The 25,050-nt window shown below is 36.2% G+C and overlaps 2 pseudogenes; both read right to left on the bottom strand.

Moving 5' to 3' along the window:
- Positions 1–254: 254 nt before the first annotated feature.
- Positions 255–10,020, bottom strand: LOC150096022 (cuticle protein 14 pseudogene; annotated as a pseudogene).
- A 10,245-nt stretch (positions 10,021–20,265) lies between these two features.
- LOC150096021 (cuticle protein 14 pseudogene) lies at positions 20,266–22,611 on the bottom strand (annotated as a pseudogene).
- Positions 22,612–25,050: the final 2,439 nt, after the last annotated feature.

Here is a 25,050-nt window from a genome sequence, read left to right as displayed (position 1 = left end):
TTTTAAAATGAAATTTTTATTTACTTTTTCAAGTTTTTCGTTACACAGTGTCGATTGGTTCCACACAAGTGATCGGAAGGAATGCGAGAAGCTAAATAGACAAAGACAAGAGCGAAATGCTGGCAGATAGAAAGGGTCCTTTGGAGCAGAGGGCCTTTGAAATTGTCCAGATCTATATACACACAGAAGAATATCATTGGAAGTAAGGAATCCGAGAGGAGAGTACAGGAAACGTATCGGAGACTGCTTCCATCTTACCACCACTGACCACCCCAGTTGCCAGCCCAGCCCCATGGATGGCCAGCATATCCATGATGACCAGCATATCCAAGATGACCTGCGTAACCGAGATGGTGACCTGCCCAGCCAAGAACGTGTCCCTTGTTAATGGTAGCAGCAGCGGGATCCTTGGGTTCGACACCAGGTTCGTTGCTGTTGATATCGGCCCGAAAACCTGCAGCGTCAGCTACATAGTTGACCACACGGCTACGACCATCGGCATCACTCAAACCATAGGAGCCAACCTTGTTACCTGCGATATCGCCATGTTCTCTACGGAAGGTACCGCCGGTAGCATGACCTTCATTGTAACCGAAGGCATAGTTGCCAGCAATCTGCAAGATAAAATGATTCTTCGTTAGAATCAGAGACATTTCTATTATTTGTACACGTTTATTAATAATTCAAAAAGCTTTGAAAATTGTACGGCAAACTTCATTGTTCATGATAAATTGCTGTATAAAAAATGGATGTGTTTTTTATACAGCTCCGTCTGAATATTAGTGTTAATAAGTAACTTTTTGGCTTACATTTATATTAATGTTTAAATATTTAATTGTAATGTGCATTCAGGTCATATATGTGTTTTTATATAACTATCACTATCAGGTCATATAACTATTTTCTGTACGAATTTCATGAACAGTGACTAAAAGGCAAAAAAGGAATATATAAATTATAATACATATTATCAGCCATTACACATAAAAATGTAAATAAAAAATTAATAAAAGAACCTCCTCGACTGATTCTCGATATTTTCTATTGTATAATAGAAACACAATTGACGTAATTGTTGATTAACTGTCGTTTCATAGAGTACGATATTTCTGCTCATATTCCTAACAACATACTTGTAACAAAACTTCGTTATTTAATCCCTTATAATATATAATATTTATTTAATTCCCTATCATATCATAAGGTATTATATTTAATATCTTAATTTAATATAATGTAATTTAATAGTCCTTATAAGGACTGGCTTAAAGGGGCGAAGCAAGAATGCTTTTCATATTCTCAGTTATCTGTAAAGGACAGTGTAGGGATGAGGTGTTATTCAGCAATTAAAGCTCTGATCATGGCAGGAGGGTAACAGCAATAGCCGAACCTCAGTTAGAACTTCATTGGTTACAGCATTGCCATCCATTACCCTCCAAGGGTTAATTTAATAGTAACATATTTCTCCATTTAAGATTAACTTTATCCTTATTTATAAAAGGTGTTTTAAAAATTTAGAGATTTTAAAATAATTACTGAAATATTAAAACAAATTAAAGCTTTCATAAAATAGTATATTTATTAAAAAATTTATTTAAAAAAACATTTTTATAAATTTAACTCAAATTTAGACTGCTTATATATATATATATATATACGCCTGAAAAGTGTGTATTTCGATTCGATTTCAATCCTCTCATCTTAAATAATTGCGGATAATTTCGAAAACATACCAGATACGGGAGTACTTTTCAAGATTATTCCATATTTTATATTTTAAAGAAAAAAAAATCTTTATTGTTCAACTACGAATATTTGTATATTTACAGACTACACGAATAAAGATGAAATACTCACATCTTGGCCACGATATTGAGTGCTGGCTCCAGTGCCATGATGCAAAATGGCTACTGCATTGGCAGCAGCAATGAAAGCGAAAAGGATGAGGACCTGGAAGAAAGAATATAGTAAGTTATAATCAGTTGAAAACATATCTAGCTATGCAAAGTCATTATTGTTGAATATATGTAACTGTATCCAGAAGGCTATTGTTATTAAAAGGAAATGCTCCCTGAAAAGAACGAAGGCATTGAAGATTATGTCTGTTATTTGAGTTGGTAAGACTACGTATTTTGGATGTTTTCATGGTAGGAAACACTCCCAAAAACGGACCCTTTCCACTACCTCCATCCAAAACAAGCTAATACACCTTCAATTAAAACAAATCCTTAAAAACCCTTTAAAAAACGCGAATAACCCTTAAAAAAGGGTTTATAAAATTTATAAAACCCATTCTGCGGACTCCTTCCTATAGAGACTTTCAATATTTATACAACAAATGAACAAAATACACGCTGGCTATAGAACTTTCTCTCCAGCTTAAATCTATCTTGTGTCCCAGAAAGGTCACAACAAATCTTAAGAATAACTTCAATCTAATTCTAAGTATTACTAACCAATGAATAAAATACAGACATCTTACCTTCATGGTTTCACGTTCTTGAGGGATTCTTCAAGAAGATAGATGCTCTGGCTCCATCCACACCCACAATTTATACGTTTTCACAGTCATGTGACCTGGAAGTTTGGAGCAATCTGTGTTTTCCACGTGGAAAAATTACCCAGCTGAGAAAAAAGTCTAATAAATTAATCGGTCGATTGACGGCATTCTTTCAAAGCCAAGGTTATTTTCGACAATCGCATTGTATTGCCGACGCCTGTGACCTCGAACGCCACGAGTTCTCTAACTGGGTCAATTAGTTATATCATCGTATAGAATCTTTGGGGATAGGCGGGGAAAAGTGTATCACCTTTTTGTAGATGTTAAAATAATGTCATTAATAGATTGGGAGCCATCGAGTACCGACAGAAATTTTCTGATACTAGGAGAAGGCCTGTTTTACTATCTTGCCCTGTAGGAAGTATTCAGTACTTCGATAAACTTATGTGTACGTTAAGCCTAACTTTCATATTCCAAAGTAAGATTTCGTGATTTGAACTAAACAGTTATATTTCTACCACGCCTCCGTAACGCAATTGGAAGAACAATGGTACATTGTGCCCTTCGATTGGAATAGGCCTAAGTTCGATTCTCGTCGTAATGAGAGGAATCTTTATGTGGACTTTTTTTTCAATCGAAGGTGAGTTAGCCGATCTTATGCGGAGGTAGCGGGGTTTTTTCTCCCGGAAACTAGGGTTTTTCATCCCGCATACAGACAAATCGGCCTTTCAGAACACACGCAATGTACAGTCAAAAAATACTAGTTGCGGTGGTGGGCGGTAGATGGCGTTGATGGAGATGATTGGTAGTAGAGGTTCGGTGTAGTGGTGGAGATAGTTGTATAGTCGGTGTTCTCCCGCGATGAGTCTTCGGACTCTTTGGAGGTATCACGAATAATAATAATAATAATAATAATAATAATAAAATAGTTACAGAATTAGAATATGTTGTTGAGGAATTAATTGTAAAACTCATTTGTCTGGAAATGTGCTCATAGAATGATTGTGTTAGTCCTACGTGCAAATATAACCACTAAATGGCTCTCATAACCTTCGTAAGATCAGTCTGTTAGCGTTATGTGTCTGCGAATAGTTTGCTTGTTTACAGGAAAGTTGTCTCCTTCTAAGACTAGTAACCTTTCATAAAAAGAACTAATGTATCACTTTCATTCTTGAATACATTTGAGTGTAGACATGTATCGGCTCGACCACTTGGGGAAGGATCAGATATTTTTAGGATTCTTGCTTTTAGATGTATTTTATTAACAGTTTTTTATATATTATTATTATTTTTATGTTTATTAGAGAATTCGAAATGCTATCATGCACAGAATTTAACTTTGTATTATTTTAAATTTAATTAATTCTAATTTTATCTTCATTCCCGTAATATTATATTCTTATGTTCTTATTTTTACAAAAACAGAAAAAAAAAGACATTTTGAGAGGTTACTACAATGCCTATCGCTGACCCTATAATTTTTTCTGAGAATCTTCTTCTTTCTCTACGCATTATTCCCGCTTCTTATGCAGGGTCCCCGTGTTACTTAGATGCGACTTCTTGTTAGTACCCCCAACCGACCTGTCATCTAGTCTGCCGCTGGGGAGGGGGTATATTTTTGACTGTAGAAGCGTATGTTCACGGGGCAGGTTTGCCTGCTTGCGGGATGAAAAACGCCAGATAAACTGGCGGAAAAAACCCTACTACCCGCACCCAAGACCAGCTAACTTGGCTATGTCTGAAAAAGATCCTCAAATTCCTCACGTCTTCGACGGGAATCGAATCTGGGACACTCCTTCCCCAGGCATAGGGTTGCGAAACGCAAAGCCACTAGGCTAACCACGCCGAAATAACGTTTTCTGAGAATACTGAATTTAATTAGAGATTAAACAGCACATTCGTACGTTTCCTCCATGTCTTGAAGCTAATAGATGCTTTTGTTTTAAAATACACATAATAAAATGCACTCCTAAAATTTGGAAAGTTCAGGAACTAGCTTTAAAAAGAAAGATACTCAGGAAAGAACTGGCTGACTTGGTCACCTCTCGAAATAACTCAATGTGATCAACTTTTAGAGTCAGGTTGAACCATTCATGAGCTAATACGACAGTTACGTTTTTTTTTTAGGACATTCGTCCATGAGAAGTCCCCGACCACTCACTGACCTAGTGGAAGTCGCCATGCCACATTCTTTTCGGGTCTAGTTCGAAAGTTTCTATTCGCTGTTCTCACATTTGCGCATGCGTTGAGTATGGTGCAGATGAAGTTGTTTTACAATTTCGATTTCATCTCCAAAAATAACGTATGATCTCAATACTGGCAGATAAAGAGATAAATTTATTCCAATGAAAACAAATAAATAAAAATTAATCAATAAGTAAATAAATAAATAATCAGTTTCCACGGGCAGCTTTGTGATAAACTTGTTTTCACGTAAGAGAACACCAGTAAGGTTTACAAATCGAAGCCCATGCTAAGAAAAGGTCAGGACAGAATGAAATACTTTTTCCTATACATCCTTACAACCTTACGCTAGCTCAATAAATGAACAATTCCACTGCTGTCGTCAAAAGTTTTTTTTTTTTTTTCCAACAAACGCTTCTTATATGATAGGTGAAGCATGTGCTTTTCGTATTCCCATTTGTCTGTGAATAGAGTTTATTTGATTCTGGATAGTTTGTGAGCTTTAAGCTGAACCTTTGGGAGCTGTAAGTTTAAGTGAGATTAATAGATAGTAGAATGGCTTTAGGTATTTTATGTTCGTAGTAATCACTCTCGTTGTAATCTGCAACTTGTTTGATAAGTTGATTTGAGTGCCTGGCAGCCTTTGAGAAGTACTTCTCAAAGTACTTTGAGAAGTACTTTGCTGCTAGTGAATAAAGAATGAAAGATATGTTGGATGTTGGTATCACGATGAATCTGTTCATTTCTGATTAACCATGGAGCATCTAATATCATGCGTAAACATTTGGTTTTTGTACTCTTTGGATGTATGGCTCCAAGCTGGCACGTTGTAAGTAAGTATAGGTCTTATTACCATCTGGTACAGTACGTAGTTTATTTCTTGTATTTAGTTTGCTGCGTCGGATAAACTTGAAAGATTGCTTTGGATACTTTCGTACAGATGAGTTTGACGTGGTTAGCGAATAGTTCTCGTTTGTCCAATTGTAAACAGCAAAATCTCGCTTAACGCGATTAATTAATCCATCAATCAATGCGCGCTAAGCGAAATCGCGTTAAGCGAATGCAATTAACAATAGGAATAATTATAATTTATCCATCAGGTAGCGTAAATTTGAAAAAAAAAGCACAGTATTAGAGGATAAAATCATCAAAGTTAATAAAAATCAATTGCTTCAATTTTATTGAATGTCTAAACATTTGATTGAACTACTTTTTTACAAACAAAATTAAGTAAAGATATTTGAATCGTGCTTGACTTTTTCATCTCGTCATGCAATTTGCGATAGCTCGCGATCGCTTTATTAAGATTTAGGCAGACTTCAAATCGTTCCATATCAGGATCAGAATCAAACAAAATCTCCTTAGCATGCTCAGTGTGATTGAAAAACTAGTTGGCACTCCCCATCATCATCTTCTTCTTCTTCATATGTACGCTGTTCTTATAGTTGAAGGGGATTATTCTCGCTTAAATGTTCTGAATGGGAATCGAGCAAGTTTCTCACATCTTCATTATCCAGTTCATTAAATCCAAGTTCTTTTCCAATTGTGTTGATTTCTTCAATAATGCTAGATCTTTGATTTGGCGCCGATGAACTAACATAGGCTTGAGTTCAAAATCGTCTTTTGCATTGCCTCCTAATAAAAGCGTAAGACGATCTTTAGATACTTTGTATCCTGGTTGAGATGCTTCAGTTTTAGCTGAGAAAGAGTTTTTGTTGGCATACAATTCAAAAAGAGATCAATTTCGTTGATTATTTGCCGATCATCGTAATCAGCTTTCTGAATTATCCAGGAAACTTGGCTGCAGAATCTTTATTAGCACCAGCAGATTTCCCAGTCACTCTTACGTTATGCAGTTCATTTCGATTTTTAAAACGGTCAAACCATCCTAAACTCGCAGTAAAGCTTTCACATTCCTCTTGAAATTTGGTTTCTTTCAATGAGGTAAAAATATTGAGAGCCTTTGCCTGAATATTCCCCGTACTAAGAGGTATTCTTTCTTGGTTATAATCCTCAATCCAGAGTGATAAAAGACGCTCCATCTTGATCATTAAATGGCTTCTATTTCGGGTGATTTGCATGCTTAAAGAAGCAGTAGCAACTTTTCCTTGTTCTTTGTATGCTTTGCTCTTATTTAATATAGTCCAAACTGTAGACTCGCTGTATCTCAGGTCCCGCACAATCATTGTACTATCGCCACTTTCATGTGTCTTAATGACTTCCAGCTTTTCTGCTCGCTGCAGATTGGGGACAAAAAATTTCGCGTAATAACAAAAAAAAATCGTTTAACTGATTAATCACTCACTTAAAGCGGGAAATAGTATCATTTCATTCAATCGCACAAACTGATTATCGCGCATATGGAATTCGCGTTAAACGAGGTCTTCATATACCTTGGTATTTTGTTTCTGTTTGCATGGAATCTTAGTATTGAACAACTAAAAATCTCCTTTGGGGGATGCTAGCCTTCTGTTGATGAGTATGGCAAAATGTTTTTGTAGATTCACTTGAAGTCTCCATTCGGAGAACCATTTTTCCAAACTGAAGATGCTATTTTGGAATCTTTTAGTTGGCAAGGGTGAAGTGATCTTGTCAGTGCAGTTGTGGCACTTGCATATGAATCTGAGATGGTCACCATAGGATTTTGAGATATCTTCCATGTAAATAGAAAAGTAGAGCCAATAAAGAGCCTCGTAGAACTCCTGTTGTAATTTTGCGCAGGGTGGAATTTATACTGTTAATTTTAACCTGCATTTTCTTATCACTGCGATATGATTTAATTAATCGTATCATGTTAGTTGAGATATTTGTTTAATAAGTTATAAAGAAATCCTTGTTGTCAAATTTTATCATACGTCTTGGCAAGGTCCAGGAATACATACAGCACTTGTGTGTTGTTTCCAGTTGTATCCTGTAGTAATATACTCAACAACTCTATGAATTTGGTGAACTGTGCTGTAATTGAGTAGGAAACCAAATTGTTTTGGTTTCCTACTCAATCCTATTTCCTACTCATTTGGTACGATGCTTAATTATCTGTCGTTTCTTGCAGTCTGGATAGGATAAATTATTTTGCAATTTTAACTAAATTGAACAGTAAACTGATGGGCCAGTAGTTTTGAGGGTTTCTTGATTTTGTTGACTCCATCCGGACCTGGTGCTTTCCTGTTATTATGATATTTCATGATATTAGTTATTTCAATTAAAGAAGTAGGACTAATCGCTTCCAGATTGTTTGTGAATTGACTTAAGGTGCGTCTGGCATATTGGTGAATCTTACAAACAAAGTTGATATTTATGTTTTCATATACTGAATTGCATTACGTTTCAAGATTGCTGACAAGAACTTCATTTGCCTGTATCTGTAAATACGATGCCCTGTTCTTCCTGCATTGGGAGAGGACTTGTGTTTGATACTAAGAGCTTTAAAGAATTTCCATATTTAGTGGTCGTCGAGACTGAGAGATGTGAGCTTGTTTTCCCACTCTTGAATTCTGTGGTTTTTGAGAGCTTCTCTAACTTGATTATTAAGTTTATTTAATATTTTTCGATCTTGTGTATTATAATATCTTTTTCATGCTTTATTCTTATCTCTTATTAAATATATCATGTCATCCTGGAGTCGGTTAAGTTTATAAGGAGATTTGGTCAAGATGACCATTGTCAGAGCGTTGTTGATTTGATTTGTGAAGTTGGTTATTGCTACACTTTTCTCTTCCTTTTTTCTTATGGTGGACACTGGACCAATAAAGTAATAATTTGGAAATATAAGTTTCGAAATATTCTAGAAAACTATTCCCACGCTATGAAGGAAGTCTTTTTCATTTTATTATTATTTTGGCTAGATGAGTGAAGAAAAATGCTTTTCATATTCCCTGTTATCTGTTGAAGAAAATGTGTCGATGGGGTGTTACTGAGCTAAAATTTCTAGTCATGGCTGGAGGGTAACAGCAACAGCCGAGCCTCACTTAAAACTTCATTGGCTTCAGCATTATCATCCATTACCCTCCCTGAGTATCCATTTTAGTCGCCTCATAAGACATGCATAGGGTACAGTGGGACTATTCTTATCCCTTGCCTTTTTCAAAAAAAAGAAGTAAATAATATTAATAATATAAATATTATTATTAAACAGAAACATTCTGAAGCTGAGAAGGATGACAAATATTCATTCTGAAAATTAATCATCGTTCCCATTTTTATAGTCCTTATAAGGACTGGCTTAAAGGGACGAAACAAGAATGCTTTTCACCTTCCCCGTTATCTGTAGAGGACAGTGTAGGGATAAGATGTTATTGAGCTATTAAAGCTCTGATCATGGCAGGAGGGTAACAGCAATAACCGAGCCTCAGTTAGAACTTCATTGGCTACAGCATTGCCATCCATTACCCTCCAAGGGTATATTAATTAATCACCGCATCTCACATCACAGTCGATTCAGTTCATACCCCAATCTCGTTCCCATTTCCTTATAGTCCTTATAAAGACTGGCTTGAAGGGGCGAAGCAAGAATGCTTTTCATCTTCCCCGTTATCTGTAGAGAACAGTGTAGAGATAAGGTTATTGAGCTATTAAAGCACTGATCATGACAGGAGGGTAACAGCAAAAGCCGAGCATCAGTTAGAACCTCATTGGCTACAGCATTGCCATCCATTACCCTCCAAAGGTGTTAATGACCACATCTCACGGTAATCTACCCTAGTTCCCATTTATGAACAGGCTGAGTATATAAAGAATGTTACTCTAAACTTAATTGAGTGTCTAAGATTTATTTATGATTTTACTTTTTATGTTTTTCAAATAAAGAAAAGAAACTTGAATTGAAATAAAATAATAAATTTAACATAATTTTTTATATGAAGAGTTGTCAGTTGGTTTAAACTACGTACGCTCACTTCCTATGTCTTTTTCGTTTTATTCAAAATTAGTTAGTTTTTTCAGGCTTAATGTACACGATATTTCAAGCAATCTTCTTAGAAATTTTGAAATAAATTAAACTTTGAATTAAAGTAAATTTGTTATCATTAAAAGAAAAATTGTAAATCTAATTATTTTATATTCTTCTTTAAAAGACAAAATGAACTTTAAGAGTTTCGATTTTTTTTTTTTTAGCTTAGCTGAAGCTATAGGTGGTTAATAAGTTATTGTGGAGTAGGGACTAACAATGCGTAACATAACACGGTATTAACACATCGCGGTTTTGTAAGCACATTCCCCATTATAAATCATGGATACTTGTACATACTTTACATGGGGACGATTTTCTTTGACCTGTGTGGGATAACACTCCTAATTCTTACTTCCCGGAGACCTGAAGTGGCTTCAATAAGATCCATCTTAATAGTGTAGGATTTCCTCATTATGTAACTCGTAGCCCACCCACAGCACTAATATAATACAACCATTCGTTAAGTGATATAATTACAAAAATTATAATTACGTAATTATTCATACAGTTTTTGTGATATTCAAAATACGTTCTTTCTCTTATTATTATTATGTTAAAATGGAATTTATTAATATGATGTCGTGAGGTCGTTTTCTGGTCGACCTGTAAGGACACCTCATAGCCGCAGTACAATGAAAATTCATGACATCATAATTTTCACAAAAGACTAAAATCTTCTATAATATATATTACATTATTATGCTGCTTAATTTCATAGCATTATGTATTAGAATTTTTGAAACGAACAAACAAAAAAAAAATAATGAGAATTTTAGTGAATACGTCAAACACCGAATCTCAGCAAAATGGATGGCTCCATTCAGAATGGCGCATTTTATAAGAAATATGCATGTTATTGTATATAACAGCACAGTTCGGAATCTAAACAGCTATGCCTAATTTTGCAATATTGCTATTACTACAAATACTCGTACGGAGGCCTTCAAGTGACACAGACTTTAGGGTGTCCATGTTTAGATGTTGATGAAATATAGTATTTGGGATTTTTCGTAATCTTCTTCGGTCTCAACGGACTCTGTGTGGGTGGGTGGGTGTCAGAATAACATAAAAATGCTTGGATACAGTAAAAGTAGCAGTGTAGAATATTATACTCGTTGCGTGATTACGTGATTAAGTTAAGTTTACTGTAGTATTTCGAGGCCGTGCTTTGTGATGATGCTTAATCAGATATTACAGGCTTTCCTTATCACGACATTTTGTGTCCCCCCTGTACTACGTACTACAAACTTTTATATAAGCTTACTGGAGACCTTACGTTACATGATGTCAACAGCAGGGTTTCAGAATTATTCAAATATTAATATAAATGCTATATACACCCTCTGCCCAAAAAGAAACCTAACTTTTCGAAAAATAGAAGAAACTATTGTCGCCCTCTGTTGTATCTTTTTGTTGTCAAAAAGCGGCAACCTTCATTAATGTGGTGTCAACTGTTTATGACATTTGTTTCATTAGAAGCGGAGTTATAGTGTCAAGAGTGACAGTGTGTTTTTGACGAACGGTCGAAAAATGAGTTTCAATTAGCGAGCTGCGATTGACTTTTGTGTTAAACTTGGTAAACGTTTTACCGAAATGCATCAAATGCTTCAAAAAGCATACGGTGATGGATGCTTATCCATACTCAAGTTTACGAGTGTTTAAGCGATTTCAAAGTGGTTGTGAGACGTTTGAGGACGACGAAAAGCCCGGCCATCCGAAAACTGGACTGAGCGAAGTTAACATCCAAAAAGTGCGTGATTTCATCAAAGAAAACCAGAAATCGTCCGTGAGATTGATTGAAGATGAATTGGGGGATTTCAAAATCAATTGTGCACACAACATTTTGACCGATAGTTTGGGCCTTCATAAATTGAATTCACGATTTGTTCCCCACAAGTTGACCGACGACCAAAAAATGTATCGAATTGAATATTGCAAGGGCCTCATTAAAACCGTTCGTAAGGACTCATTACTGGTGACGAAACGTGGTGATTTGAGTATTAGCCCGAAACAAAGCGTCAGAGTGCTGAGTGTAGACCACCAGAAGAGGAGCATCCGAAAAAAGTCACTTGGAGAAGTCAAAAGTAAAGACAATGCTGATTTGTTTCTACGATTGCAAGGGCATTATCTACAAAGAATTTGTTTCGCCTGGCCAAACGGTAAATAGTGAGTTTTATCTCGAAGTTTTGAGGCGATTGATAGCGAGAATTCGTCGCGTACTGCATGAATATCGTGACGACCGACCGTTCTTCAAAACACACTGTCACTCTTGGCACTATAACTGGGCTTCTAATGAAACAAATGTCATAAACAGTTGACATAACACTAATGAAGGTTGCCACTTTCTACAACAAAAAGATACAAGGTGGCGCCACTAGTTTCTTGTATTTTGGAAAAGTTCGGTTTCTTTTTGGACAGAGGGTGTATATATAGTTAATAAAAAAAATCCCTAGTACATCAACTATAGCAAAGTTCTATTTGCAACTTTTAGTGGGTTGGGAGTTCACGTAAAAATGATTTCTTCAGATTCAGTATAAACAGTCACCACACACACACACACACACACACACACACACACACACACACACACACACACACAGATGAGTTCTTTCCTCACAGAGTAACTTTGTACTATGAATTTTACCAACTGTTTCTTTTTTCTGTTGATTGATAGTGAGGTTTCTATGACTCCTTTACACATTCTCATCATTTAACTTCATAATATTATTAATCTCCTGTACACCCCTTGAGGGTACATGGCAGGAATTTGATGATGATGATGATGATTATGATGATATTATTAATCTTAGATTAATAAATTTAAGAACGTTGAACAAATAAGCGCCAACATAAGTATGTAGCCTTATCTTGTTAGATATCCTGACGCGAAAGGCATATTGATTTTTGTCTTATCACTATTTTTATTAAGAGGCTTAAAGGCTCATCTGGAAATCATATCCTTAAACTAATCATAAGATCCTGTTACTACTGGAGTGGAATGAAACGTTAAACATCTCTGCCTTTTCTAATTATCGTTGTTTACTAATACTTTATAATCAAATCAATAATAATTTTGCTACCAATATGCAAAACATCAGTAAAGATCTCAATGACACTAACCTTGCTATTTTCTGTTCGAATAGTTAATCTTATACAGTTTGTTTTTGATACGCTTTTGATACACACTCTTTGTGGTGAAGCATAATCCAGAAACCATCCAAGAGTCACTCACTCTCTTATTTTAATAAATCCATTTCTAATAGAAAATTTCTTCAAAATCAATTAACTGCAATGACAAAGTTTTAAACTAGAGATCAGATAACCGAACAAATAAATTAATAATAGGAATAAACTCACTCCAGTAGACTTAACTCGACATACTGAAAAGAGAGAGAAAGAGAGAGAGAGAGAGAGAGAGAGACAGGAGAAATACACCAGTAAGCTCATCATCATTTCTTGATAACGAAACTTAATGGGAATTCCATTGACGAGAGGTTGTTCAACCTATTTTTTTTAGCTCACAGGCAAAGTAACACGTTGGGCGAAAGAGAAGAATCTACTTTTGTTGGAGAGAGGGCGCTATTTGTAATATGGCAAAAGCTATTAGAGGTTACAGTAATCCCAAAAAGACAAATCCTATCTTTTTTAGATATTTAGGGGTTGCCAAATAAAAAAAAGTTCAAACAGAAAGAAAATCAGTTATTTTTGTGGCAAATTAAACTGGTTAAGTTTTACTAGCGTTGAAATTAACAAAGGCATCGGAATTTGATTAAAAATAATTTGAAGATCAGAATTTAGTTTATAGAAGTTGATATCCTGGAGGTTTTAGTGATTTGTAACACAATCCTTATCTAATGAGAACGAAAAGTGCAGTACATTGTCATCGATAAAACTGCGTATTAAAGAAAGTTATCCATCCATCCATCTTCACACCCGATGGACATCCAGAGGGAAAGCTAGTAAGAACACCATTGCAGAAGTCGGAAGGCATGCCAAATGAAGAAAATTTACTTAACACTTCTTTGAGCCAGACTCTGTCAAATGTCTTATAGAAACCAACTTGCGAATCCCCCAAAAATGTCATCTTTATTCTTCCTTTGTTAAAATAATATATTTTGAAAACATTTAGATAATGCCAATTTCCTAATACTTATCCAAATATGCAGCCTATTCGAAATATTACGACTACCCTAGTTATTTCAAAAACACACATTCCACCCCTCCAAAATAACACTCGTTATTCGAAGTTGCTGATGAGCTGTGCAAGGGTCGACGTGATCCGATGGATTTCGCAAAAGGCATGATTGTTGGTTACCGTGTGAAGGGTAGCAGTATGCAGGAAATTGCCAGTCTTTTACGTTGTTCGTAGAATGCTATAGTTAAGGTGTTTGTTCAAGGAGTGGAAGTGTGAAGAACTGTATTTTACGGCCGATGGTGGGCGTCCACTCCACATCACTCCTGCCTTCAACGCTCCCATATGGAAATGACAAATTATGTTAAAGCTGACCCCAGAATTTAATCTGGAGACGAGTGACGCTATATCCCAGACCGTAATCTGGATCATTACCTGGATCAAGAAATCCAGCCTTGGAATTCTCTATTCTGAATACTCTCAGATCTACTGAAAGCAATTCTGATGTATTCTTCTTGTAATATTCAGAGGCCTTATATAGTTGATGCCACTTGCGTAGCATTTCTGGTAACAAGACATTTCTGGTAACATTATTGTTTATTATTAACATCTTACAAACATATTTATTACAATATTTAATGTGAACAATGGCCTTGCATTTCTTTCATAATTTCTTGAAATTCTGGTTTGATGGCTTCTGATACTGCGATACGTTGCTTCTTTAAATTAACTGCATTGATTTCTATACGTCTACCAATAGTATTTGCTGATAAAGGAATACATTTTAGTTTATCTGCATATTCTTTTCCATGGATTATTTCTACCATTTTTATGGCTGTTGGGAGTACAAGGGTTTCCCCAATGGTGTGTGGCTTTTGGTCTTTTGCAATTAAGAATGCAACCTCAAGAGATGCCTCCAAATATTTATCGTTAATTTTAGTGAATTTGTTTAAGTTGTTGGATTGAGAATTACATGTCTTTAAACATCGTTCAAAGAATTGTAAAGATTTGTGTTCACGTTCACGTCGATGTTTTTATCACTTAATTTGACTGATAACAAACTTGTTTGAATAGAAGAATCAATCCTATCTTTTCCTTGTTGTTCGTCTGATGTAGAAGTACTGTCATAATTATCTTCAATTCGCGGTTTCTTTGGAGGAAATTTTTTTAACCATTTATCCATTTTGTGAGGGTTAATTTGTAAATTTAAATATAATTCATTTACTATTGATAATATCAAACACTTTTAAAAAATGTAAGAAATTTTGATAATATTAATTCACTATTTCTAGTATAAACGTAAAAGTAAGCACAAAAAAGCGTTGGAATTGCACAGAAATAATATATACTAAAAAATTACTTACTACTAATAGTCAAATAATTAATACAACTGTGGTGTCATCTGTAGATAGCAGGATAACTAAGCAATTTTCCTTCTCTAGTTGGGCTTGTCAAGACTAGGATGTTCTACAAACAATGGCAATGATAATAAGAAGTAAGAGATTTACTCCCTAGTTTTAAAACATGACAGTTTTGCCACGGACGATTATGTGTGCAAAGTCGCCCAATGTGCGCTACTCGTAAATTTAAGTTTACTGGATCTTTAAAACGTCGTTGTCTATATTAGATATATGTTTAATTGATGAAAGAAAGTAATATTCTTTATCTTTAATTAATTACTTAATTTTTTTCCTATCCATATAAAACTTTTTTGACATACCCCCACATATCGACTGGCGTACCCCACCCTGGAGTACATACCACACTTTGAAGACCACTGGCATAGATGATAGTCTCTTGCTGTTAGTCAAAAAGATGCAAATCGCTACCAAGCATTTATTAATTTATTAAAATATTGCAACAGTTATTGTATTACCAATACACTCACGTAGTAAACTTACAGTTATTTGAAGTACCAATACAATCACGAGCGCTTACAACTTTGTAACATGATAATGCTAAACTTCTTAAAAGAACTGGGCGATGGACTGAGTCCTTGACTCATTATCCCTTCATCTGAATGAAGAAAATCTGTGTGGATGGAGTGCTACTGAGCTAAAAGCTTGAGTCATGGCTGGGTAACGGCAATAGCAGAGCCTCAGTTAAAACTTCATTGGCTACAGCATTGCCATTCGTTACCATGGAAGTCCTAAAAAGGACTTTTTTATTTTATATCTCTCCCTAAACTTCCTATTTTGTCAGAATATTAAGAGAATTCTCTATATCTATATATTATAATATATCTCTATATATTATATATATATACTATAAACTTCCTTATAAGGACTGGCTTAAAGGGGCGAAGCAAGAATGCTTTTCATCTTCCCCGTTATATGTAGAGGACTGTGTAGGGATAAGGTGTTATTGAGCTATGAAATGAAAGCTCTGATCATGGCAGGAGGGTAACAGCAATAGCCGAGCCTCAGTTAAAACTTCACTGGCTACAGTATTGCCATCCATTACCCTCCAAGGGTATTGGATTGAATGAATCAATCACCGACTATGTAAGTAAAGGTGAAATCTCAAAAATACGGACGATCTCTAGGCCACTCCATAGTGGGCGAAAGACCGTCCTAATCTCAGCGTTGGTTCCACTCAGTGACGGGCTCCCCGACCACTGAGCAGAACCGCTCATATTCCGAGGAAAATAATTCACCGGCAAGTACCCCCTCAGCGGGCCGTGCCGGAGAACACCTTCCCCGGAGACTCAAAGTGCTCCCTTAGGGCAAAACCTAAGAGAGCGAACTCATTAACCCAGGATAACAGCAACAGCCGAACCTCAGTTAAACTTCATTGGTTCAGCATTGCCATCCGTTACCCTATATGGGCATCTCATATAAAATCAATCACCGTATGTGTAAGTAAAGGTGATATCTCAAAAATATCGGACGATCTCTAGGCGACTCATTCGTGGGCGAAAGACCGTCCAAATCTCAGCGTTGGTTCTACTCAGTGAAACTCGAGTACCGAGCAGAACCGCTCATATTCCGAGGAAAATAATTCACCGGCAAGTACCCCTCAGCGGGCCGTGCCGGAGAACACGTTCCCCGGAGACTCAAAGTGCTCCCTTAGGGCAAAACCTAAGAGAGCGAACTCATTTACCCAGGATAACAGCAACAGCCGAACCTCAGTTAAACTTCATTGGTTCAGCATTGCCATCCGTTACCCTATATATATATGGGCATCTCATATAAAATCAATCACCGTAATGTGTAAGTAAAGGTGATATCTCAAAAATATCGGACGATCTCTAGGCCACCCATTCGTGGGCGAAAGACCGTCCAAATCTCAGCGTTGGTTCTACTCAGTGAAACTCGAGTACCGAGCAGAACCGCTCATTCCGAAGAAAATAATTCACCGGCACGTACCCCTCAGCGGGCCGCGACGGAGAACACTTTCCCCGGTAACTCAAAGTGCTCCCTTAGGTCAAAACCTAAGAGAGCGAACTCATTTACCCAGGATAACAGCAACAGCCGAACCTCAGTTAAACTTCATTGGTTCAGCATTGCCATCCGTTACCCTATATGTATATGTATGGGCATCTCATATAAAATCAATCACCGACTATGTAAGTAAAGGTGAAATCTCAAAAATACGGACGATCTCTAGGCCACTCCATAGTGGGCGAAAGACCGTCCTAATCTCAGCGTTGGTTCCACTCAGTGACGGGCTCCCCGACCACTGAGCAGAACCGCTCAAATTCCGAGGAAAATAATTCACCGACAAAGCCCCTCAGCGGGCCGTGCCGGAGAACACCTTCCCCGGAGACTCAAAGTGCTCCCTTAAGGCAAAAACCCTAAGAGAGCGAACTCAAAAACTCATCGCCCAAGTGGGTAAGAGCAACAGCCGAACCTCAGTTAAACTTCATTGGTACAGCTTTGCGTTGCTATTCATCACCCCCAAGGGCATTAATGAATCGATCACCGCATCTCACGGTCGATTGATTCAATTTTCCCTCCTACTATAAACTTCTTGTTTTGTCAGAATATTAAGAGAACTCTCTATATATTATAATTATAGGTGTTCACCGTTACTTTCCCCAATAAAAGAGATTTAAACGAAAATAGTAAATTTTTATTACAGAATACAAAACATGTCTTAAGTTTACTTTTTTTATTAAAAGAAAAATTATACTTTGCTTATGGATTATTATGTTTATATTGACAAAATAAACATATTTAGTTATTCCTATTGTCAAAAACTGCTGAAACCAAAGGCTATAAATTGAGTAATTTTATTCTGTTAAATGTTACTCTTCTGTTTATTTTATTTAATATTTTTATACAGTTCGTATGTCACTCTCTTGTGTAAGAAAGTAAGTTCAGGAATGAACAGTTATTGATACTAACATGATTATGAATTTTACTAACGTAATTTGAACACACAAATCTCAGAAAATAAATGTCCCTAATATCGACACTGCTTGGATATAAATAAACGGACACCATTGCGTAAGAACAAACAGCCAACCTTAAGATGTCGGACCTCCTTTGGCTGCGATGACTACAGCAATCCAATGGGTCATATTTTCCACAAGAATACGGTATCGTTCAATTGGAATTTTGACCATCTTCCCGTAGGCATGTAATGAAGTCCTAGACAGTTGTGGGTCGGACGTCCATTGAACCCACTCGACTCTCCAGTTCATCCCACAGATGTTCAATAGGGTTGACACCAGGGTTCTGTAGGTGCCATTCAAGTGTGGTAACGTTCATGTCCACAAACCACGCATTTACAGCGGCAGCCTAATGACACGGTGCATCGTATCCGCCAAACCTGTCCATCTTCTCGGTAGGAGTATAACATGATTCATCGCTTCATAACACAGCTTTCCAAGCTCCCACATCCCACTGTACATGCTCTTTGCAACACTGAAAACGACACTGCATGTTGGTTCAGGTAATGTGTTTGTGCAGATTCATGTTCCAGTCGATGCCGGGAACTGCACATTAAATATGGCTGCCTACAAATTGCAGGTTTTACATATTCTCCTTTGTAGCATCCTACGAGCACGTTCACTGAGTGTGGTAGTTTTCCACTGCGAATAACACTTGCATTTGACTTCCCGTACAGCCATCTAAGTATGATATCACTGATTGTTGACCTGGGGTGGCCCAATTTATCAACAGTTTGTCGAACGGATAGGCCTACAACATGGCATCCTATCACAATGCCTCTTTCATTGGAGGGGTCCGTTGACTTCTTTTCAAGCAATGCATGTTTATGGATAACAGATACAGGGAGGCTCCCGGAGGCCTATTTGACCAAATTGATAATGTATCCACTCTGAAACCAACAGGTGATGCATTGTGATCTCGTTATAGATGCATTTCAATGTCTTTAGGTAGAATTTTTATCATCTGGTGTAAGACTCTCATTCTGTTTATTGGAAGTCTGAAGTGCTTTAAAAAAATCATGGTATGTGGTCTGTAGAGTATAGAAACCGAACTAACTAACCCTCGTTCACCTGCTGTTCTTTAAAAATTAAAATGAACGTGATTATAATAACATACCAAATATTTTTGTATTCATTTTAAATGTGAAATCCGCCTAAGAAAGTTTGTAAACTTTGTGTAGTTAGTACTGTGGTGGGATAAGGGTTACATAATTCAGTTACCATGTTAAACAGACGAAATATGGAAATGTGCTTTGCATTGTGGGATACTAAGGCAATTAATGTGAAAGCATTAGCCTCTATATATGAGTTTGCCTGACATGTTTATGGATAAGCAAACAAAGCGCAAACTTTGTTTGCTTACACTTGGAGAAAGGATTAAACTAAGAATATAATTACTTGGCATTTTTAATTTCATTTATAACCAAGTTAAAAACTTTCATCTAACAAAGATTGTCAAAAACTGTTATATGTGGTACAAGAATGACTTAATGTAATTATACCTACCAATGAATAGAGAAATATGTGAACAAACGAACGTAAATTGAAATGTAGGTTTAAGTTGTAGCACGTTTACACTCTTCTACCTGTGTGAACTTAGATAAGTATTTTTTTCAACTTTTCAGTAGGATTTGCAACTAGCAAGCTTCGGGTTGTAGATCGAATCTTATCGTGAACTTGGATGTTTAGGAATGTCTAGTGTGAGATCATAAGATCACTATTCTATTTATTGGAGGCTTGAAGTGACTCGAAAAATGTGATTAGAACCAAAATCTGAGTTTGGGATTATCTAACCCTTATGCACCCACGATACTATTGTAATAAAAATGAACTACAGGCTGCTAGCTTTCGTTGGTGAGATGAGATTCAGAATAACAACAATAAAACAAAAATGGTTGCACATTAAAATGTGCAACTTTAAAAGAGGTGTAACCTTAATGTTTTTTTTTTTTAGTTTTAAACTTAAAATAATCGTGAATATATATCTATAAAAAAGCAGAACAACAACTTTTAAAATGAAATATTTTATTCCACACGGTTAAGAATAAGGAAGTAATGCAAACCCATTTACGACAAGCCTCCTTACAAGAAAGACTGTTCACATCTTACCACCACCGACCACCCCAGTTGCCAGCCCAGCCCCATGGATGGCCAGCATATCCATGATGACCAGCATATCCAAGATGACCTGCGTAACCGAGATGGTGACCAGCCCAGCCAAGAACGTGTCCCTTGTTAATGGTAGCAGCAGCGGGATCCTTGGGTTCGACACCAGGTTCGTTGCTATTGATATCGGCCCGAAAACCTGCAGCGTCAGCTACATAGTTGACCACACGGCTACGACCATCAATATCACTCAAACCATAGGAGCCAACCTTGTTACCTGCGATATCGCCATGTTCTCTACGGAAGGTACCGCCTGTAGCATGACCTTCATTATAACCAAAAGCATAGTTGCCAGCAATCTGTGAAAAAATATACTGAGTGTTAAACTTTTTATATAAAAATGACACGTAAAACTAATAAAATTTTTATATAAAAATATAAAAATGATACGTAAAACTAATAAAAGTACCCTGTTTTGTGGAAAATGTTAATATTTCATGGATTGCGATTTATATTCTCACTCTTAACATGTTCTGATTACTTTTTTATTTCTTTTTTTGCGAAATGAAGTTAGTGTTCTGAAATTAAATAAATATTCTTTAAATATATAGGTGTTGGAATATTATGATAGAAATAATAGTGAATTTTTTTAAAATATATATTTCTCAAAAATTTTCAAATGCTAATTATAGTTAATAATTTATTAATTATAATTTATGTTCGTGTACCTTGCATAGCTTTTCCAATCTTCCACAATTCAAATGTATAACTGATCTAGAATCTTAGATTCTTTGAATTTGTGTTCGCTATGATTTGTATTCGACTATTGGTTGGATTGTATAAAGATACTAATGTAAATTCTTAGACGTTTCTTCTATAAAGCATTGTCTTGATTGCCTAGGTACAATTTTAAACAAGATTGCAATACTATGATGTAAGATTTGCAGTAAGAAAATGTGCACATTTTTATATAAAAATGTGCACATAACATATATTTTTATATAAAAAATGTGCACATGATAAACAGTTGACATTCTAAGAGAAACTGGAAGGCAACCTGAAGCTATAAGATAATATCGAATATCATGCACCCAATATATTTTTTTTACTCATAAGAAAAATGTTTTAACAGAATTTAATTATTCATTCAAGGATTAATTGAAGAAAACCAGCAACGTCAAACTTCAAATTTTCGGTGCTTAAACACAAACCAAAACGTGATTAACGTATGTTAGCAAAATGCTCATGCGCCCATTTAAAACTATAAAATGGCTTCACTTTATGAATCCCTTGTCACTTTGCGAGACGATTTAAAACAAAGTGGCTTCATTCTGAATCCCTTGTCACATCGCGAGACGAGATTACTAATAAATCTTACATACTGTACTGACATTTCAAATGTCCAACTTAAGGCATTTGAGCCATGTTACGTGGCTATACTACAAAAATCATATTAATAAAGAAAAGGTGTATTAATAAATTTATTTTAGTAATGAATATTTTGAAAATATTTTTATCTAAATTTTAATATTTAAATAAATTAAATGTTTATTTTTAGTTTTTATTTAAAATATAATATTTTTTTATTAAGTATCTATTTATAATGCATAAATTAAACGTTATTTTACATTTCTCACAATAATTTTAATATAGATGGTAGCGCCATCTTAACCGCTGGAAACAGTTCTGATGTGATCTCCAGGAAGATTTTCCTTAAGTTAGATACAACTAATGCAGTATATCACATTTTTGTTGTTATTTTTAGGGGACGGAGAGGATCTTCCACTTCCGTCCTTGGCTTCTTGAATGAGAAGTGAATCTCGATCTCTCCAGCCAAAGAATCTCATCGCTACAAGCTATGCTACAAAAAAGGCAGTGACTATATCCAAACAAAAATGGTCCGTGATTTAAAAAAAAATCAATATCTTATTTTAAGTACCGAGGAAGATTTCTGTATAAGAGAACTCAAAACATATTTAGAGAATCATTACGAATATAACTTTGGATTCATCTGTTGATGGCCACAGCCTTTAATGCATTTATTACTTACGAAAGAAAGACATGGAACGTATTTAATACTCACATCCTGGCCACGATACTGACTACTAGCGCCACCTTCCAAACCGTGATGTAGAATAGTTACTGCATTAGCAGCAGCGATAAAACCGAGGATGATGAGAACCTACAAAAAATTGAAGACAAACATCAGCAATGCAGTTTACAATTTAGATGAATTCACAAATATTAACTGAATAGTTGAATTTAATAGAATTAGAATTAAACATCGATTAATTTAAACCTCCTCATTTGACCAGGAAGCTAAAGAAATAGTAATTTACCTTCATGGTGACTTCTATGGATTCTTCTAAAAGATGGATATAGATTCTTCTGTATCTCGTATTTATACTTTCCTGTATTTACGTGTTTGGGATATTTTATGCCCATCTGTGATCTCCATGGGGGGGAAGAGGAAACGTCCAGTTTGGAGCAACAGCAAGATGACTGTCTATCGAATGGCTGCATTCTTTCAAAGCCAAGGTTATCCATCGAATGGATGCTTAATTTAGAGTAACGCCTTTCATTCTGACCTCAAGGAAAAACACGTGTTCTTGCTCTAAGTGGGTCAATTGCCATGTCGTAATAGACGGAAGAATCTGTAAGCGGGGAAAACTGTATCACCATTTTTATTTTTATTTTTTCCGCTTCTTATTGTAATCGGAAATCAGGCGATTTTTTACAGCTTCATAATGTGGAAGAAATAATCCGTTAGATGCCAACTGTCAATCTTAGTAACAGCTAAGAACGACAACCAAGAGTTGTTTTGTATAACATCTGAAATATCTAGATCGTAGCATATGATAGCATATGATAATAAAACAATTCAGCAAATCCAAGTTAACGGTGAAACTTTAGGCCACGGGAGATATCCTGCAGCAATTTTTAATCATTATTGGAGAGCTTATTTCGATGATTCCGGGATGACAGGCGATTTTAACGCCTTCAGCAAAGTATGCCTAAACACCTACAGACACTTCCAGGTGATTCCCATAACACTGGAAGAGGTTACTCAGGCTTACAATGAACTAAAGCTCAGGAAAATCCCTGGACTAGGTGTTGAGTTTTATCGGTCTGTCGATAATTTCATCTTGTCTATTCTGGTTTAGACTTTTAATGTTTTCAATTACTGGACACGTGTCTGCTGACTTTGTTAGTGCGTGCACGATTTTTATCCTCTAAAAAAGGGAGGGGGGGAGACCTGAATAGTGTAGGTAGCTGGAGGCCCATTTCCTTGACCAATACGGATTGTAAGCTATTCACAAAAGTGATGTGCAATCGTCTAAAATTAGGCATTGGAAATGTGCTTACTAGCAATCAAGTGTTCAGATTCGGTAAATCGATGAGACTCAACCTATTTCTAATAAGAGATCTTATTTGCCTCCTGACGAACAAAGAACTCGCGCTCGCACTCGTGTAAGTGGATTTGGAAAAAGCGTTCGACAGTGCAAAGCGCAACTTTCTAAACTATATCCTAGAAAATGTGAGTGTGGCTTCTTGCGTAAGGGAAATAATCAAAAGCATCTACAATAGAACAACATCTATCTCCATAAATGGGTTCCCATAAATGGGAACCCCTTACTCAGAGGGGCTCGACAAAGCATCCCGCCCTGGGCCCCCTTCTTTTCGCTCTAGTACTAGAACCTTTTTTTAAAATAAAATTGACGACTCACTCAATGAGAGAAATATTGCTGCCCAGAGTCTCCAAACAGAGCAAGACTGCTGTGTATGCTAAGGATATTGTTGAAACCCTTCGATTAGATTTATATTTTCTTCGGCATATTGCGACAGTTTAGCGTGCTCAGTGGTCTTCGCGCAAACCCAGACAAAGAGAAAATCAAATGTTTTGAAAAATTCGGCCGTGCCAATCTTCTGTATGCTTTGACACCATTAACCGGACCATTAAAAATATTAGGAATTCTCTTCCTTTCGAGCCCTGTGTTACCAACACAAAACTACTCAATTCCTGTCGTGATAAACTCACCCCTTTTAAACCATATTATTTTTTCTTTCAACGGTAAAGCAACAGTCATCAAAGCCATCATAACACCAATGCTGTTACACACAGTTAACAAACATCTCATCGACTTCTTTTGGAATCAAAGGAAACACGAAATGCACAAGGCTTCCCCCCCCCCACACACACACGCAAGGAGGGTTTGCTCTGCCGATCTTGAAATATCCCTAACTAACAGTATTCGAACCATACGGAAAGCATTGGCATCAAATCACTCATCTGGCAATCTAATTAAGTACTTTATTCGATGTTTCCTATCCTGTTGGGACCACTGACCACACTGGACTATGTACGAAGATGGTCCCAGAGTGGTACTATACAATATGTAAAACACTAAAAATATTTGTTACAGATGAGGTTCGGTTGCTTCAGCTTCGGCCAAAGCAGCTGAACTGAAAACTTTTCGATTTCTTTGGTTTCGAAACTGTAGGGCACCTCTTCTACCAGTGCAGCGCATTTGATGAAGCTGGCTGAAGTGCTCAGGATCCTATTACCCACTTTTTTTTTCCTTTTTTTTTTTGGAACTATTGCAGTTTTCCCCACCGGTGAGAAAAAACAAAATACCTGATTTTCTCGTCAATGTTATAAAATATCACATATGGAAAGTACGTAAAAACATCTCATCACATGGTTGTCGTAACTATTGCAACCAAGGAAGACAGAAGCTTCTCCACCTATCTCCTTGTTCACTTGTTTTTATTTTTTTTAATCC

This window comes from Typopeltis vanoorti, chromosome 19 (assembly GCF_054136105.1).
Source record: "Typopeltis vanoorti isolate ZY-2024b chromosome 19, IOZ_Tvanoo_1.0, whole genome shotgun sequence".
NCBI lineage: Eukaryota > Metazoa > Arthropoda > Arachnida > Uropygi > Thelyphonidae > Typopeltis > Typopeltis vanoorti.
Note: the sequence above shows the minus strand (reverse complement) of the source record. Positions and strands in the feature narration are given on the sequence as shown.